At 53.4% G+C, this 17,232-nt stretch overlaps 1 protein-coding gene across 3 annotated transcripts in view; it reads left to right on the top strand.

The window, feature by feature from the left end:
• The first annotated feature begins 11,563 nt into the window (after positions 1-11,563).
• ZNF787 (zinc finger protein 787) overlaps positions 11,564-17,232 on the top strand; it is a 30,224-nt gene continuing 24,555 nt past the window's right edge. The window contains exons 1-2 of one of the 3 annotated variants that reach the window (XM_070558662.1): positions 11,564-11,693; positions 11,796-11,884. The gene's annotated coding sequence lies outside the window, so the exon portion shown is untranslated. Of the gene's footprint in view, positions 11,694-11,744; positions 11,885-17,232 lie in introns of those variants that run through there. The other 2 variants (XM_070558661.1, XM_070558660.1) reach the window with 2 other exon arrangements.

Raw genomic sequence — 17,232 nt, 5'->3', positions numbered from 1 at the left:
TTTAGGTCACCACACAGCTGGTGTGTCAGGATTCAGAAGGCCCCCCAACGCCCCCCAGCCTCGAGACCCTGGGCAAACCAGTTAGTGTCGTCGTCTGAACTGGAGATGATAGAGTGCTCACAGAGTCACTCGGGAATAATGAGGATCCACACAGGGCCTGTGCTTGGTGGGCTAAGTCAATCGTGTTGCTCTCCTTGCCCATGACTGGCTGTGGCTCAGGTCTGGGTGCCATCCTGGCCAGTGCATTGTGAAGGCAGATTTGCGAGGCACCGCTAGGAGGGGGTTTCCCAACTCTAAAACAGGAGGTAAGCAGCCAGTTGTCCTGTCTGTGGGTGACACTTTAAACTGTAGCAGCCACCTGGGTGCCATGAGGGGTGATAGTCAAACACTCCGCTCAGGGTGGGAGGGAGGAGAGATGGAGGAAGCTGGTCCTTCGTGGCGTGGTCGAGCTGCTGAGTTAACCGCCCCTCGCTGGAGCTCCCCTACCTCCAGGCTTCTCTCTACGTGAAATAAGAAGTCCCCTCAAGCCTTTTCAAGTCAAGTCGGTCTGTTCTCGAAATCAAAAGTGACAAAAGTCACACAGCTATCCAGGGCCAGTTTCCTGGGGCTGCAACCTGAGTAGTTGCACAGGGGCCCGTGCTCAGTTTAATGCTCTCCTGGGGCCATCTCAAAGTTCTTAATGCTTTTTTTTTTTAACAGGGGGCTCTGCATTTTCATTCTGCACCGGGCCCTGCAAATGAAGTAGCTGTTTACGTACACATCACCTTGATCATTTGTGCAGTGTCCACACACCACCGCTTTTTCTCCAGCATTGAAGCGTACCATAAATAATTAGGAATGGAACGAAGAACTGACTCCCTGGAATGTCCTGCCTACGCTTCTCCACCTGGTAACATAGTACATCCCTCAGTGATCAGTTCAGAGGCGGCCTCCTCCAGGAAGCCTTCCCAGACTACCCCCACCCCAATCAACCTGGATGAGGCGCCTCATCTGGGCGTCCACAGTCCCCCTCCTCTCTCCATCTCATGCTGGGACTATTTTTTTTGTGACTGCCCAGCCCACCTTCTGGTGAACAACTCAGTAACAGAGACCCAGTTGTTGCCAGCTCCCAGCTTGGAGCCTGCCTGTGAATGAGTAAATAAGGATTGAAGGAAAGTGGTTCTTACCCTATTTCCCAGGCCTGAGGGCGAGAATTCCTTTGGCAGTAAATTTAGCCCATACCCTACCAAAGCTTCAGCTCCTTTGTAGCACCGCTATAATTATTACTCAAAATAATAATTAACGTTGTCTCTTTGCATGGTGCTCTAAAGCAGGGAGCTCCTCCATCGCGGGGAGGGGGGTTTGGCTCATCTCTGGGTCTCCAGCCCCTGGCACCTGGAGGCTGAGGTGAAGTTCATTGGATAGATGGATGATGGATGAGCAGATGAACACAGGAGGGGAGGAGTCCTGGGTGAGCAGGTGGCTGTCTGTCAGTCTGCACCCCACAGGGAGGGCTCCTGGGGGGCTGGATCCGAGCGTGAGTCATCTTCACCAGGCCTCAGGAAACACTCAAGAATGAATAATTATGAATGAATTGCTTAATGATGGGCTGCCACTGCCCATTATGTTATTTCAGCCTCGTGCTTCAGCCCGTGGGACGGCAGAGCAGATCAAAGCATCGGTCCATTTTACGGTCGGGACCAGTGAGGCTCAGCGAGGTAAGTGATCTTTCCCCACGTGACACAGCAAGAGAGAGGCAGGGGTGGGGCTAGACTGAGGTTTTATGACCAACGGTGGGTGTGGTGAGCCTTGTCTCAAGGAGGACTTTCTGGGGCCCTAGACCAGCCCGGCCGCAGGTGCTCCGCCGGCCGGATGCCCTCATCCTGGCCGCGCAGTGAGCAGAGCGCGCAGGAGGGAGCCGAACAGATTCACTTCTCAGCGCTCTGGAGGCTCGAGTCCAAGATCAGGGTGTCAGCAGGGCTGGCTTCTCACGAGGATTAGTTTGGGGATGACAAATTTTAGAGAAGAGATAAATTCGTAGATATGGAATCCACATACAATGAGAATTGACTATTTTTTAAAAATCACTTTTTGTTTCATTCGTCAAGCGAGAATCCCAGCCAAACCTGCAAATAACGTTCCTGCATAAACATGAAATACAGGTCGCTGTGTTGAGCGGCGTTTTCCCAGCGCCACTTCTTCTGGGATCCTGAGGACCTGGTGGGCTGTCGGGGGTCCTTCCAGAGGCCCGCAGAGGGCACGGGCTCCCTCCGCCACGTGGTGCGGGCTCGGGAGGGAGGGCGGGCTGAGCGCAGGGCGGGGCCCCATCAAAGGTGGAACCAGCACCGCAACGTCTCTGTGCGGTACCGTCAGGAAAACCCACGTGAGAGAAATAAACGTCTGTTTCAAAATAAACTGCAGCAGCAAGAAGAGAAGCGTTCCTCGAAACCTCACTACCGCTTGGAATTCGTGCTGAACTTTTTATAGCTCTGAGAACAATCCGATGCCCCAAGAGAAAAGCATACTAGGTTTTACAGTTTGTTTGTTTACACCACGGAAACCGCTCAAGACCTCTCCTTAATTTCCTCATGACGTTTTGTAATTGCCAAAGCAGGTTGCTTGAAGTGAACCGAAGCCTAAAGGGTTATAATATGTTTTTCTTATTCAATAATAAGGATCGGAATATATTTTGTAATTAAATCTATTAAAAGCTTATTAAATTTGCTTTACAGTTAAGGAAGTCTTTGGGTTTTTGTTTGTTTTTGTTTTTGTTTGAGGAAGACTGGCCCTGAGCTAACATCCGTGCCCATCTTCCTCTACTTTATATGTGGGACTCTGCCACAGAGTGGCTTGACAAGCAGTGCATAGGTCTGCACCCAGGATCTGAACTGGTGAACCCTGGGCCACCAAAGCAGAGCTGGTGAACTTAACTGCTGCACTGCCGGGCTGGCCCCATGGGTTTTTAGTTATTTTTTGGGGGTCAGTTTTTTCTCCTTGGATGTCAAGAGTTTGAGAGAACAGGAAGTGCAATGTATAGCCAATTCAGTCTCATGGGGGGATTTTTATTCTTTAGCCGATGTAGTCAGAAAAGCGCTTTAATAAGACAAATATTTCGTTCTTTTTTTTGAAAAAGAAGACTGGCCCTGAGCTAACATCCGTGCCCATCTTCCTCTACTTTATAGGTGGGATGCCTGCCTGGGCCTGTCTTAACCAGCAGTGCGTAGGTCCCCACCCAGAATCCAAACTGGCGAACCCTGGGCCTCCGAAGCGGAATGTGCAAACTTAACCGCTGCGCCGCTGGGCTGGGCCCCAAATATTTCATTCTTAAAGAAGAAATGCATATATTTATGCTTTCATATTCCCTTTGGAAAGGGAGTTGCTGTGGCCTGAATATTTGCATCCCCCTCCCCCGCCCCCAAATTCACGTTGAAATCCTGATATCTGTGACGGTGATAGGAGCTGGGGCTTCTGGGTGATCATGAGGGCGGAGCCCGCATGAGTGAGATTAGTGCCTTTATGAAAGAGACCCCAGAGAGCTTGCTGGCCCCTTCCACCGTGTGAGGACACAGCCAGGAAGCGCAGGCTGTGAACCAGGAAGGGGCCCTTCCCAGAAGGCGACTACACTGGCACCTTGTTCTTGGACTTTCCAGCTTCCAGAACTGTGAGCAATAAATTTCTGTTGTTTATAAGCCATCCAGTCTGTGGTGTTCTGTTACAGCCGCCCGAACAGACTAAGACAAGAGTGATCCATTGCGTGTGTGTGTGTGTGTGTGTGTGTGTGTGTATCCATATCTCTATCTGTTTCTCTTCCACGTCTAGCACCTACTTCCTAGGATTAATGTCAGGATTAAATGAGATAGTATAAGTGAAGAGGTCAGCACAGTGTCCCGCTGGATAAATTTTAGTAGATGTTATTAACTCCTGGGATGTTGATGAAGTTAAGATGAGGAAATGCCTGTGAAGCACCAGCACACCACCTGTTGCCACCCTGGGCCCTTCCTGGAGCCCTCCACTATTTTCCCAGCACCCACTCCCTTGTCTCTGGTAACTGTACCCCGGTTTTCCTGGGGAGTGGAGTGGGCCACCTCTTCCCTACTCTGCCTCCACGTGGCTTTTCAGGGAGTTGCCTCCATCACCAGCTCCAGAAGTGATCGTTGACTCAGGACTGGCCAACCAGAACATCACCCCCTCCCCAACCACTGTGATTGGTTCAAGTGGCCCAATCAGATTCAATGAAACAGAATGGGACACTTGCCCAGACAAGTGAAAGAAGGCAGGCACCAATTTTCCCACCTGACTTTTACTGAGGTGAATGTATTTTGGAAACTGCTGAAGGCTGTATTGCCACCATGTGTTTGCCTGGAATGAAACAAAACTGAGGCAAGCAGAACCAAAAGCTGGCAAGAGACTAGCCTCTGGTGACACTCTTTGAGCTCCTGGATCAAACCATACCTGAAGGTGTCTATTTCTAGATTGTTTTTTTGATGTTACACAAGCCACTCCTTCTTTCTTTCTTTCTTTTTTTGTCTTAAACCTGTTTGAACTATGTTTCTATCTCATGCAACCTGAGCCCTAACTGTTATAGTCTTCCTAGTTTATGATTGGATTCCTGGGGATTGGAATCCTTGAGATTTGTGCAGATTGCATGGGATTGCCAAACACCTGGATCGTAAAATTCTAAGTGTTAGGACCACAAGGGGCTTTCGAGGAAATTCCAAGCGGTGACAAGAGTTTCAGAGTCAGATGGACGTGGGTTTGAATTTCAGCTCTGCCCTTGCTTGATGTGGCTTCAGGACAAGAGGAGTCATTAATAGAGGGGATGGCACAGGGAGGCAGTGGAGCAGTGGGGAGGTACCCAACCAGATTGAGTCGTGAAGGATGAGTGGGAATTAGCCAGGGGAAATGAGAGAGAGTGACAGAGGTGAGGGAACAGCTGGAGCAAAACGCCTAGAAGTGGAGCGATGGCAGCACATGTGGGAAATTTCCCAGCAGTTCTCTGTGGCTATAGCCTTGTGTCACCCTGGGGTTTGGGGGAGGCTCTGAGAGTCTGGAAGAGTGGGCTGGAGCCACACGATGAAGGGTCTCGGAGCTCAGTGAGGCTGAGCAGCTCTGACTTCCTCCAGAAGGTGATGGAGAGACACAGGAGGGCTTTGGACGGGAGGGGGACAGTCATATTGGGGTGGCGGAAAGTTCTTTCTGAGGCTGGTATGAGGAGAGACTGGAGGCAGGGAGGACAGGACAGAGCCTGGAGCAGGGGTCCGGGAGCTGGGGAGGGGCTCAGTAAACTGTGTTCAAATCCCAGCTCCCCATTGCTGTGTGGCCTTGAGCATGTTACTCAGTTTCTCTGCGTCTCAACTTTCTTGTCTGAGACCCCGACAAGAGTTTTTCCCACCTCCTTCAAGCAGCACTGCGGGTTTGAAAATGCTTTGAACACGTGCAGGTCTTGGGTGTCTCCATCAGTATGGAGCTTTCCCAAATGGAGCGAACAGGGGAATGGCTACCAACATGGTCTTTGGTGTCAGACAAACCTAGAATTAACAAGACGGCCATGTGGCTTTGGGCATGTAAGCTCCCCTCTCCCAACACCGGTTTCCTCCTGCATGAAATGGGAACAACAAGAGCTCCTATCCGTATTAGTTGGGATGCACTCAGCTACCAGTTCTGGGAAACTCAATTCCAGCTCAAATGGAAGGGAGGATTTATCGGCCAGCAGAAAGTCCTAAGATAGGGACTGCTCCAGGGTCCATTTGATTCAGTTGCTCAAAAATGTCATCAAAGGCCTCTCTTCTTTCCTGCTTTCTGCTCTGCTTCCTGTGGTGTGGGCTGTGTCCTTAGGCTGGTATCCCTCCTGGTGGCAAAATGGCTACCACCATTCCAGCATCACATGCCATATCCCACCATCCAGAAAGAAACAGGCTGAGCTTATTTGCCAGTACCCCCCTCAAAACACTTCTCTATCACACTGGCATGTATTGGGTCAGGTGCTTACCCAGAGATAGGGCCATGGAATGGACTTCGCTTTGATTAGTTTGGCTCTGAGGCAGGTGTTGCTCCCACTTCTTTAAAGACAGGGATGGAATCATCTCCCTCTCTCACACTCACCCCTAAGCACCGGGATGCATGGAGGAGGGGAGGAATCCAGGGAAATCAGTGAAGAAAGGAGAGTGGATGGATGTTATAGGCGCACCCACTGTGTCCTCTACACGGAGCCGTCAGATTTAGCAAATAAAAATACAGGACGTCCAGCTCCATTTGTATTTCAGATAAATGACAATTCTGTTGGATAAGTATCAGGACATTTCTATACATTCTAAAAGAATTTCTCGTCATTTCTCTGGGATTCGGACTTAACCGGGTATCCTGTAGTTTATCTGGCACCAGCGCTTCTCAGACATCCCTGTGGGTAGGAATCATCGAGGATCGGGTTAAAATGCAGATTCTGACTCGCTCGGTCAGAGTGGGGCTTGGAATTCTGCCTCCCTCCCAGGCTCCGGGGCGACACCGATGCTGCGTGCTGGAGGTCCACCCTTTGATGAAGGGTCCTCACTACCTCCTCGGGGCGGAGATGAGGAGCAAGCACGTGAATTGAACTAAAGCGCTCGGCACCGTGTCCAGCCCATGACGACAACCCAAGAGATGGTTGCTCATTGTCATGATCACAACGATCATTTGAAAAGTGTGATTGTGTGTGTGTGTGTCTTTCTCTGTCTCAGGACTGCTCAGCAATTGTACTTGAACAGGTGCAAACTCTCCGATCTGCCCGCTGCAGCTGTTCCCGTCGCTGGGCAGAGGGGATGCCATCAGGGGCACACGTGAGGGGGTCATAAAGTGGGAGCTGTTCCCGGGGCCCTGCACTCCGGAATGTCTGCGAGCACAGCCTCCCTGGAGGCTTACGTGTCCCGCCTCCAACCCGTCTTCATCTCAAAGCTGAACGGAGCTGGGGGAGGCGCAAGGTGCTGCGGGGGATGGGGGCTCTCTTGGTTATGAGTGACAGAAACCCAAGTGGAATTCGCTGAGGCCAAAATGGGGATTTCCTGGAGGAAGTCTGGAGAGACTCCCTTAACGGAAGGAAGAGCTGAACATCCAAACCTCCGGAGGGCTGGGGAGTGTCGGAGGTACCTGGACTCAGCCCGGTCATTCTCTTTCTCCACCTCTCTCCTCCCGGGATAGCTTCGTTATCTCCTCCTGCAGACTGGCCTCCTCCTCCACACGGTGAGAGACCAGGCTGCGATCAGTTCCTGAGGCTTACATCCCTGGGGCCCGATGACCACTGTTTGCCTCTTTCTCCATCCTCACACTCTCCATTCTCTCTCTCTCTCTTCCTCCCTCTCTACCCCAGTGATCTTACTGGGCCTGTGGCTTTCAGTTCCATCTAGATGCTAAGGAATCCCCGAAGGGGAGCACTGCTGTTTCTACTGCATAGCCTCTGAGAACCCTGCATTCGTTAAGGTAGGAGAAGCTTCTGTAACCAAGAGACCCATATGTCTTAGTCTGTTTGGGCTGCTGTAACAATATACCACAGGCTGAGTGACTATGAACGTCGGATATTTATTGCTCCCAGTTCTGGAGGCTGGAAGTCCAGGATCAAGGCTCCAGGACGGTCGCCTTCTGGGGAGGGCCCCCTTCCTGGTTCACAGCCGACTTCTCACTGTGTCCCCTACATGGTGGAAGGGGTGACAGATCTTTCTGGAGCTTCTTTTATAAAGTCATCAATCCTATTAATGAGGGATTCACCCTCACAACCCAAGCACCTCCCAAAGGCCCCACCTCCTGATACCATCACCTTGGGAGTTAGGTCTCAACATATGAATTTTGGGGGCACTCAAAGATTCAGACCAAAGCTCTATACGTTGTAATACCTTATAAGGTCACATCATATTAGAAGCTTATTTCTTTTTACTTTTTACTTAAAAGTTTTTTAAATGAAGTAAAACACACATAACAAAGTTTACCATCTTAACCAATTTTTTTTTTTTTCCCAGAGATTTAAAAGCTGGTGTATTCTTTTCTCTCTTTTTTTTTTTTTGAAGATTGGCATCTCAGCTAACATCTGTTGCCAATCTTCTTCTTTTTTTTCTTTTCTTTCTTCCCAAAACCCCCCGGTACATCGTTGTATATTCTAGTTGTAGGTCCTTCTGGTAGTGCTATGTGGGACACCACCTCAGCATGGCATGATGAGCGGTGCCATGTCCATGCCCAGGATCCGAACTGGCGAAACGCTGGGCCACTGAAGTGGAGTGTGCAAACTTAGCCACTCGGCCACGGGCAGGCCCCTCTATTCTTTTTTTTTAAAATTTATTTTATTTTTTTATTTCAGTAGCATTGGATTATAACACTATATGACTTTCAGGTGTACACTGTAATATATTTCAAATTCTGTGTAGGTTACGTCATGTTCACCACCCAAAGACTAATTATAAGCCATCACCACACATGTGTGCCTAATCACCCCTTTCATCCTCCCCATCTTAACCAATTTTTAATGTACATTTCAATAGTGTTAAGTATATTCACAGTGTTGTGCAACCATTATCACCCATCTCCAGAACTTTCTGCTTCTTGCACAACTGAATCTCCACCCTCATTAAACATGGACTCCCTATCTCCCTTGCTCCCAGCCCCTGGAAATCACCATTTTACTTTCTGTCCCTGTGAATTTGACTACTCTAAGTACCTCATATAAGTAGAATCATACAGTATTTGTCTTTTTGTGTCTAGCTTATTTCACTTAGCATAATGTCCTCAAAGTTCATCCATGTTGTAGCACATGTCAGCACCTCCTCCCTTTTTAAGGCTGAATGATATTCCAAAATGTGTACCACATTTTGCTTATCCACTCATTTGTCAGTGGACTCTTGGGTTGTTAGCACCTTTTGTGACGAATGCTGCTATAGACATGGGTGTACAAATTTGATGTTTATTTCTTGATCATGTAACAATTTCGGATGGGTTTTGGGTATTGGGTGATGGAGAGTATCCTCATGAGATGGTTGTTGAGGGACCCCGATTTCTTGGGGCTCCGCCATTCTCTATGGCCTTGTTACTGTCTGTGTCCAGCCAGTAAGAGGGGAAAGAGCATGGAGCAGGCAGGCTCGTTTCTTAGGAGCCTTGGCCTGGAAATGGCCGGTGTCCCTTCTGCTTCCATCCTATTGGTGAGAACCAATCACGAGGCCACACTTAGATGCCAAGAGGACTGGCAAATGTGGTCCCTGGACGGGAAGCAGCATTCCAGGAATAACTCCCTACTTTGGAAGGGAAGAGCAGGTTGTTGTGGTGCATTAGCCACCTCTACTGCAACTTGTTTGGGAAATACCCTAACATTGGTTTGGCTGTCTCCAAAGAGACTCAGAATTAGCAATGGTTTAAGTCAGCTAGAAAGTCATTTCTCTCACGTAATATCTCAGCTGGCACAGAGCCTTTTTTTCACAAAACCATCAAGTGTCCATCTTGCTCCTTCTATCTTGTAGCTCCACCATCCTCAGTGTGTTGATGGCTTCCTTCTGGTGATCTAAGAGCTGCTCCAGATCTCTAGCTTCTCAATTTGGCCAGCTGGGAGGTGGGAACTGGAAGGAGAGGAGGAAGCTGTGCCCCATCACCGAGAAGGCCGCTGCAAATATGTACTGATGGATTCAGAGGAGCACACACATGTCTTACACGCAGGTTTCATGGTATAAAGTTCATACCCATAATAATAATTCGTATTCATTGCTTTGTAATAGCACTTTCCCTCTGTCTAAGAGCTATTTAAAATTTTACTTTTGTGATATTTCTGAAGGTGAGACACAGACCTGTCTTACTCTTTACATGCATATTTAATACAGTACACTTTTTCCTGGAAAGACGTTAATAAATCAAAAATGCACAACTTATGATTGATGCAGACTGAGACTTGAAGGTATACATTGGCCACAGTAGTAGAAATAATATTACTAATAAGTAATACTAATCACTACCACTATCATTGGGAGCTTACTACAAGCCAGGAATTGCATTAAGCAAATTTACACAGATGATCTCACTAAATTGAAGCTGTGAAAGGTATTATTCAACAAGTAAATTGCACATCCCCATCTTTCAGACTCCCAAGCTTGATGACTGTTTCAGTGATTATAAGCAATACTGAGAAATCATCTGCCGCACGGGTGAGATTAGGCGAGAGCCAGACGAGTACAGAACGGGAAGGGACTAGAGGGACCAGCCTGCAAGGATACTGTGGTGTAAACCACAATGTAAAAATATCGATTTTATCTAAGAATACTAGCAACAACATCTAACATTCAGCGAGCGCTTACTAAGTGCCCGGTTGCATGAGGGAAGCAGGTGAATCCTTAGCTGCTTAGATCGATATTCTAGTACAGGAGGCGGTGTGCACAGGCACAGTGAAATACAAGAATCGGGAGCCAGACCCCACGGGTTCAAGCCCAGGCTCTGCGTTCTCGGCATGTGGCATTGATGTGGATTAAGGCTGCCCCCGCTAGAGAAACCCAAGGTGACCTGGCCTACATGCCAAACTATATGACCCAGTGGGTTTTTTTTATGGTATGAATTAGGACTGCCCCAGGGAGAGAAGCCCAGGGCATCCTCACCTACATGCCGATCTATATGGCCAGATTCTTATCTAAAGTTATATGACCGCACAATAGCCAGACCCCATCTGCACTGAAATCATTTAATGACTTTTTACATCATCTTTTTCTTTTTTTCCAGTAAAAATAAGTCACGTACCCATGCCTTATAAAATTAGCCCTAACCCTCAACTCAGGGCAGCAGCAGGAGCTCTGCCTGCCCATGGGTCCTGTCCCCATGCCAGCGAGGGCAGCAGCAGGAGCTCTGACTGCCTGTGGGTCTTGTCCCCACACACCAGCTCTGCCTGCCCATGGGTCCTGTCCCCATGCCAGCGGGGGCAGCAGCAGCTGCTCTGCCTGCCCATGGGCCCTGTCCCCATGCCAGCGGGGGCAGCAGAAGCGGCGGCAGCAGAAGCTCTGACTGCCCATGGGTCCTGTCCCCATGCTATTCCACACTATTCTCTAAATAAAAGAGCACTACTGCCAGATCTTAAGAGTCTAAGAAATCTTTCTTTTGACCCTCGGCTCACCGACCCCGCATCAGCATGACCTCTCCGTCCCTCGTTATCTGCAAAATGGAAATAGGTTACTAATAGGACCTAAGTATGTAAAGCCCCTGGAGGCGCGCACTGTGTCGTTATTACTATTAGAAGGAAACGGAGGCGTGGGACTCAGGCGGCGCTTTGTCCAGTAACGAGGGACCAGGGTCTCCGAGGAGGGACCCTCTGCGCGCGCGGGCGCCGGCCACCGCCGGGAGCGTCGGCAGGAAAGGGGTTACAATGATAGAGACGACGGGAGGACCCGGGGTGGCACGAGAGGCCCTCCCCGCCGCGCTGCACGCCCCCCCCGCCCCAGGCTGGAGCGGGGAGCAGACCGCGCAAGCGCGAGGTGCCTGGGGCGGGGTGGGGGGGGGGGCACCTCCCTAGACACCCGGAAGTCTCCGCCTAACGGGTCGAGCCCGCGCCTCCTGTCCTGGAAGGGGGCGGGGCCCGAAGCCCCTCAGCGCGGCGCCATAGAGCGTGGACGGAGGACCCGTGTCCTAGACGCGTCCGGAAGTGGCTCCCTGAGGCGCCCGCTCCGCACCATAGAGCTGGGGGGGCGGCGGCGAGGGGGTCGCCGGGCTCGCCTTCCTAGAGCGGCGAGGACAGGGTGCAGGCCGGAGGGGGGGTAGGAAGGGGAGGGGGGAGCGGCGCGGGCGGAAGCGGCCAGGAAGGTCACTTCCGGCCTGGGCGCCCGTCCCCCTGACCCCAGGGTCTGAGTCGCCGCTGCCGCCGCTGCCACCATCCGCGAGGGAGGAGAGAGGAGGAGGAGTGCGGCGCGGCGGCCCCGGGACCGAGGAGGTGAGGGGAGGGCGCGGGGGCGGGGGGCGTGTGCCCGGGACCGGGTGGGCGCGCGCCTCGGGGTGCCGAGCTGCGGGCGGGGGGGCGGGCGGGGAGGCGGGAGGCGAGCGCGACTGGGCAGGCTAGTGCGCGTGCGCGCCGCTGGGGGGGCGTGAGTGGGCGCGCGGCCGGTGACGCGGGCGGGGGCGCGCCGGCAGGGGCTGCGGACAGTGCGCGTGCGCGGCACCGCGCCGGGGAGCGCGCCCGGGGAGTGGGCGCGCGTGCGCTGCGCCGGGGGCTCGGGGCAGGGGGCGCCCGTCTCCCCACTAAACCTCCCCCGCCGGTCGTGGCCGGAAGTGGTGGCGACTCCCGGGGGAAGTTGAGCCCCCGGTGGGGGAGGGGCCCGCGCGGCCGAGCTGGCCTGACCGGAAACGGCGGTCCCTGTAGGTCCGTCCCGGCCGCCGGCCTGCTTCCCTCCTTCGGGCCCTTTTCAAAGAAGCCCGGGTCCCGTTGCTGCCCCGGGCGGGCTAGGTGCGGCCTTTGATCCGGCCGGTAATTACGGGTGTTCCGGCCGGCAGGAGGCTCATTCATTCGCCCCGGCGCGGGCGGCTGGCAGGAAGCGCGTGCGCCGGAGGGGAAGTGACTGGGCCAAGGTCAGGCACCGCGTGGCCCGCGGGGCAGGGCGGGGACGGTGGCCGGGCCCACGGCGAACCCCGCGGGGACCGCGCTCCTTTACCCCTCACTCCTAATCCCCGCCGGAAAGGGGAACACCCCAGTTCGTCGAGATGAGTGCCACTGGCCCCGGGGGTCAGGCAAGTTCAGGATGGCGTGATCAGACGGAAAAGTGACCCACAGACACGAGAGCCAGCAGCGAGTGTGGACAGAGGCTCTTCAAGTGCTAGGTCTATGCAGGCCACCGGGGACAGGAAGATGAACAAGGGCCTGGAGCCCGTGGGCGTAGAGGCAGACCCTGACACAATCCCCACCTGGTGACCGGAGCCCTCATCAGGAGGTCCAGGGGGCTGTGGGAACCCAGGGAAGCACGTGTCAGCATCTCTTCCCTTTTTAAGGCTGAATGATATTCCAAACCCAACCCAGCCCGGCCCAGTCCAGGGGAGCATTTAGGGTTTTAGGAAGGCAGCGGCTTGGTTTGTGTTTTCCATGTGGCTTCCTGGTGCCAGGGCCTGTGTTGGGTAGTGCTGAGGATCCAGCTGGGAGTCGGATCTGGCCTGGTTCTGGGGCCGCACAGTTGCTGTTGATCCTGGCTTATCTTCTCTCTAAGACTGTAAGCCTCTTTGGCTAAATGCAGCTGGCATTGGCTTGTCTACCTCTGCTGCAGTCCCTTCTGGTCCTCCTCTGCCTCAGCCCCAGAGAGCATTCAGCTCAGACTCCTACTTGTGTTATCTCATGTCTTAGCCCGCCCGTTCCCTCCTGGAAGCCTTCCGGATGTAAGCCCCACTCTGGCGCAGCTGAAGAACGGGAAGGTTTATCCCATGCCTGGCCCACAAGCGGCACTGCTGTGTTAGCTGAGAGCTCCGGGGTCACACAGGCATGGGTTCAGATCCCAGCTGCATTGCTCATACCTTTGTGACCTTAGACAAGCAGCTTTAATCTCTCACTTCCCTCGTGGGTAAAGAGGGGATGATGATAAGAGTACTGACCTTGGTGGGAAGGCTCTTAATGCTATCCTGTTAGAGCCCAGCAGAGCTCAGAGAGGAAGGTGTCAAGTGAGTGGAAGGGGCTCTGGAGCTGTGGTTCCTAGGCTGGGCCTCGGTTCCATCTTTTCCAGCCCCGTGACATTGGACCTGTCACTTCCCCTTTCCCAGGCTCAGTTTCTTCCTCAGTTCCCTAAGATGGCAAGCAGTTTGCCATTCCCTGGACAAGCCTAGTCCGTGCTAATGACTGTCCAGTCGTCTGCTCAGCCCTGCACTGGGCGGGCACACGGACACAGCAGTCCTGGCACAGTGCTCTGCTGTGGGGTCAGAGAGGAGGGTCGCTTGGCATATGCTTCTTTTTTTCTTTTTTTTTTTTTTTAAAAGATTGGCACCTGAGGTAACAACGGTTGCCAATCTTCTTTTTTTTTCTGCTGTTTGTCCCCAAGTCCCCCCAGTACACAGTTGTATATCCTAGCTGTGGGTTCTTCTAGTTGTGGCATGTGGGACGCTGCCTCAGCATGGCCTGACGAGCGGTGCCGTGTCTGTGCCCAGGATCTGAACCAGTGAAACCCCAGGCCGCCGAAGCAGAGCACGCGAACCCAACCACTCGGCCACGGGACTGGCCCCCAGCATGTGTTTCTTGAGGCTCCCCTGGGCCAGACCCAGAGCTGGGCGATGCTGGGCGTCCATCCCTGTACTGGAGCAGCTCAGAGACCTGAGGGGGAGACGTACACACCGAAGCACCAGGCAGAGGGATGGGGAGATTTGTTAGAATAGCCATTGGGAGCTATAGGAGCCCAGAGGGAGGGCCTTCTGGTCAGGGAAGGATGACCAGAGGAGATGGCATGCCCTGAGTCTTGAAGGACAGAGGAATTGGCCAAGAGGACCCTGGGGCTCCAGGGATGATGAGATGAGCTCAGGGTGGGTGATGGCAAAGTTATGGCCCTGGGCTTCCGGCTGCCCCCCCAGGGGCTTTGGTCGTTACTTCTGGGTACACAGCTCTCGGGGCACCTGTGCTCAGATGCCTCTCACAGCCCCTAAACCTCTCTGTTTTGTCCCCTGGTGCTGCCCGAGACCTCTGCCTGCTGAGGCACATGTGGGACGTTGGGGCCCTGGGGAGTCGGCTGTGGCCTGGGCCTCCTGGTGGAGACAGACTCCAGATCTCGCTTGCTGAGCCCTTCCTTGGCAGGTGCCTGCTACTCACTGTCCTAAGCCCTCGGGGACCCTGGAGTGGAGGTGGTCACCCCATTTTAGGGGGGTGGGACTGAGCCTCAGGCCCCATAGTGGCGTTAGAGCATAGGTCTTTGTGTGATTCCAGAGCTTGGCCCTTTACTGTAATGCTACCGCTCCTGTTGACTTCTTTCTTTTGGTCAAGGTTGGGGTCTAGGGGAGACAAAGGCTGTTTGGAAGACCTCTTGGGTATCAGTCATTGGGTTGGGGTCTCTGGGCTCCCCCTCTGATGGGGTGTACATGCAGGGCTGCCGAATGGCTCAGGGGACTCCAAGACCCAGCCCCTCACTTCAAATGTGACTTTCACGGGTGGCTGGGACATGTGTGGTGAGGCGGTGAGAGCTGAGATCCAGGTGGCAGGAGGCTTCGAGGACCTGTGAGGCGGTTGGGGGAGTTTGGGCTGTCACACGGTAGTGTCAGTGGCCCTGTTGTAGGAACACAGAGAGCCGTCATTTCACATCTGCTGAGCAGCCAGCCAACCTGAACCTGGGACTAGGGCCCTGTGCTATTCCGCCAGGCCGCTGGGGGCCCCGAGACCTGGGTCCTCCTTGGTGTGGTTTCCCCAGTTCTGTCTCTGCCTGATCCTTGGGCTCACAGAACACTGGCTTCTCTTGTGCTGGATGGGGAGTCCCATGTGGCCTCGTAACTTACGATGCTGGGAACCCAGAGACACATCAGCTGTGGTCCTGGCCTCAGCCTCTCTGGAGCTCATGTCAGGCTGGCCAGAGAGTCCTGGATTCCTGGGGCTGCTGTGTGCGAGGGTCTGTGCTGGGAGCTGATGCCTGCCCTCCCGGAGCTCGTGTTCTGCTGGGGGCTGGGGGGCGGGTGGGACAGCAGGGGTGAGCAAGACAGGGAGATCCCCCTGGGTTCTAGGACTCTTCCGTCATAATGGAAATTAAAGGGAGCAACTGCCAGCATCCTAAGAGTAGGAGGAAAAAGAGTGCCTTGGAGCCGCTGACCTGGGTGGGGTCTTGGCTCTTCTCCGTGGCCGTGGGACGTTGTGTTGGCCCCTGAACTTGTCTGAACCCTCACTTTGACAGTTCTAGTCAGCGTTTACAAGGCGCGTGGCTCCTTGTTGAGCACTTCACACCCATCATCTCATTTGGTCTTGACACTAAGTCTACGAGGGTGACGATGCACAGAAAGGTGAAGCACCTTGCCCAAGGTTACGTGGCTGGTGGGGCCAATTCTGACCTGGCAGCCTGCCAGGAGAGATTGTCCTCTCGTCTCTCACGGTGCTTGGGATCGGGATTACGTACCTGCAGCACCCTGTGCCGAGGGTCTGCGATGGGGTCTGTGCTCACTGAGTGCAACCTGTCAGTGTTTCATTAGGGAGGACACTTGAGCTGAGGGAAGAAGTCTAGGAAGGCTTCCTGGGGGAGGTGCTATTTTTGCTGGGCCCAGGCAGCAAAGCTGCAGGGAGAAGGCGGGTGAGGTGGAAGGAAGTGTTGGAGAGAAAGCCAGGGTGGGAGAGTCCATGTCCACCCAGAAGATGGGGAATCTGGCCTGTTGGCCTGATTAAGGGGTGACAGGTGTAAGACGGTCTGTGAGTGTGTTTCTCATCTTTTTTACGGGGGACCTGCAGAGTGCTTTTGTTTGTCTACACAATTTTCAGTTATCCACCAACATTTGAGAATCAAGAGCGTTCGCAGGCGTTTGAAGATCTAGAAATGCTGGATGACAGCAGGTGGCCAGGGGGGCAGTGGCTGGAGTGCTCCTCATCTCTCTCAGGTGGGGCTGCAGCTGTAACAGTAGACCAAGGTTCTAGGCATTCCGAAGATTTCTCTCTTGTGGACGAGGAGAGGAGCGGTGACGGGCTGTAATGTGTCTACCCTGATCTTGCTCATCTTTCCTAGCCAGCTGGGCCCTAGCTGGGCCCTTGGGGAGGGCTGTGAAGGATTGGAAGTGGGGTGGTTGGGGTGGACCTGAGATTGTGGGGCAGGGGACGACGGCAAGGGTGTGAGCGGGTCGGGCAGGGAGAGACGTGGGAGACAGGAGACAGGCCAGGTGGGGAGCTGCCGCGGAAGTCCAGAGGTAAGCAGAGTGGGAAATAAAGAATGAAGTAGACCCACCGCAAGGTGGGCTAACTGAGGAAAAGGGGAAGCAAAGGAGAGAGAGAGAGAAGGAGACGGGAGTGGATCACAAGCTCTGCTCGACCCACTGTCTGCACACGCTGGAAAACCTGAATGAAGCACAGACTGCATTCTTGGGAAGTGTAATCTTGCCAGCTGACTCCAGATGAGTTGGAAAAAATCTGAACAGACCAATCACCAAGGAAGCAATAGGAAAGATAGCAGAGACCCCCTCCCCCAGAAGGGTGTAAGATTCTGATGGTGTCACAGATATTCTCAGATATCCTCCCAACGTTCAAACCACAGGTCTGACGTGGGGAGGGCCCAGCAGGACCAGCTCGGAGGCCCAGGTGGTCCAGGTAGAAGACAGAGGAGGGAACAGACTCGGGTTTTTGGACCTGGAGTAAGGGGC

The sequence above is a fragment of the Equus przewalskii genome, chromosome 9 (assembly GCF_037783145.1).
Source record: "Equus przewalskii isolate Varuska chromosome 9, EquPr2, whole genome shotgun sequence".
NCBI classification, from domain to species: Eukaryota; Metazoa; Chordata; class Mammalia; order Perissodactyla; family Equidae; genus Equus; species Equus przewalskii.
This window is presented reverse-complemented; position numbering and strand designations above follow the sequence as displayed.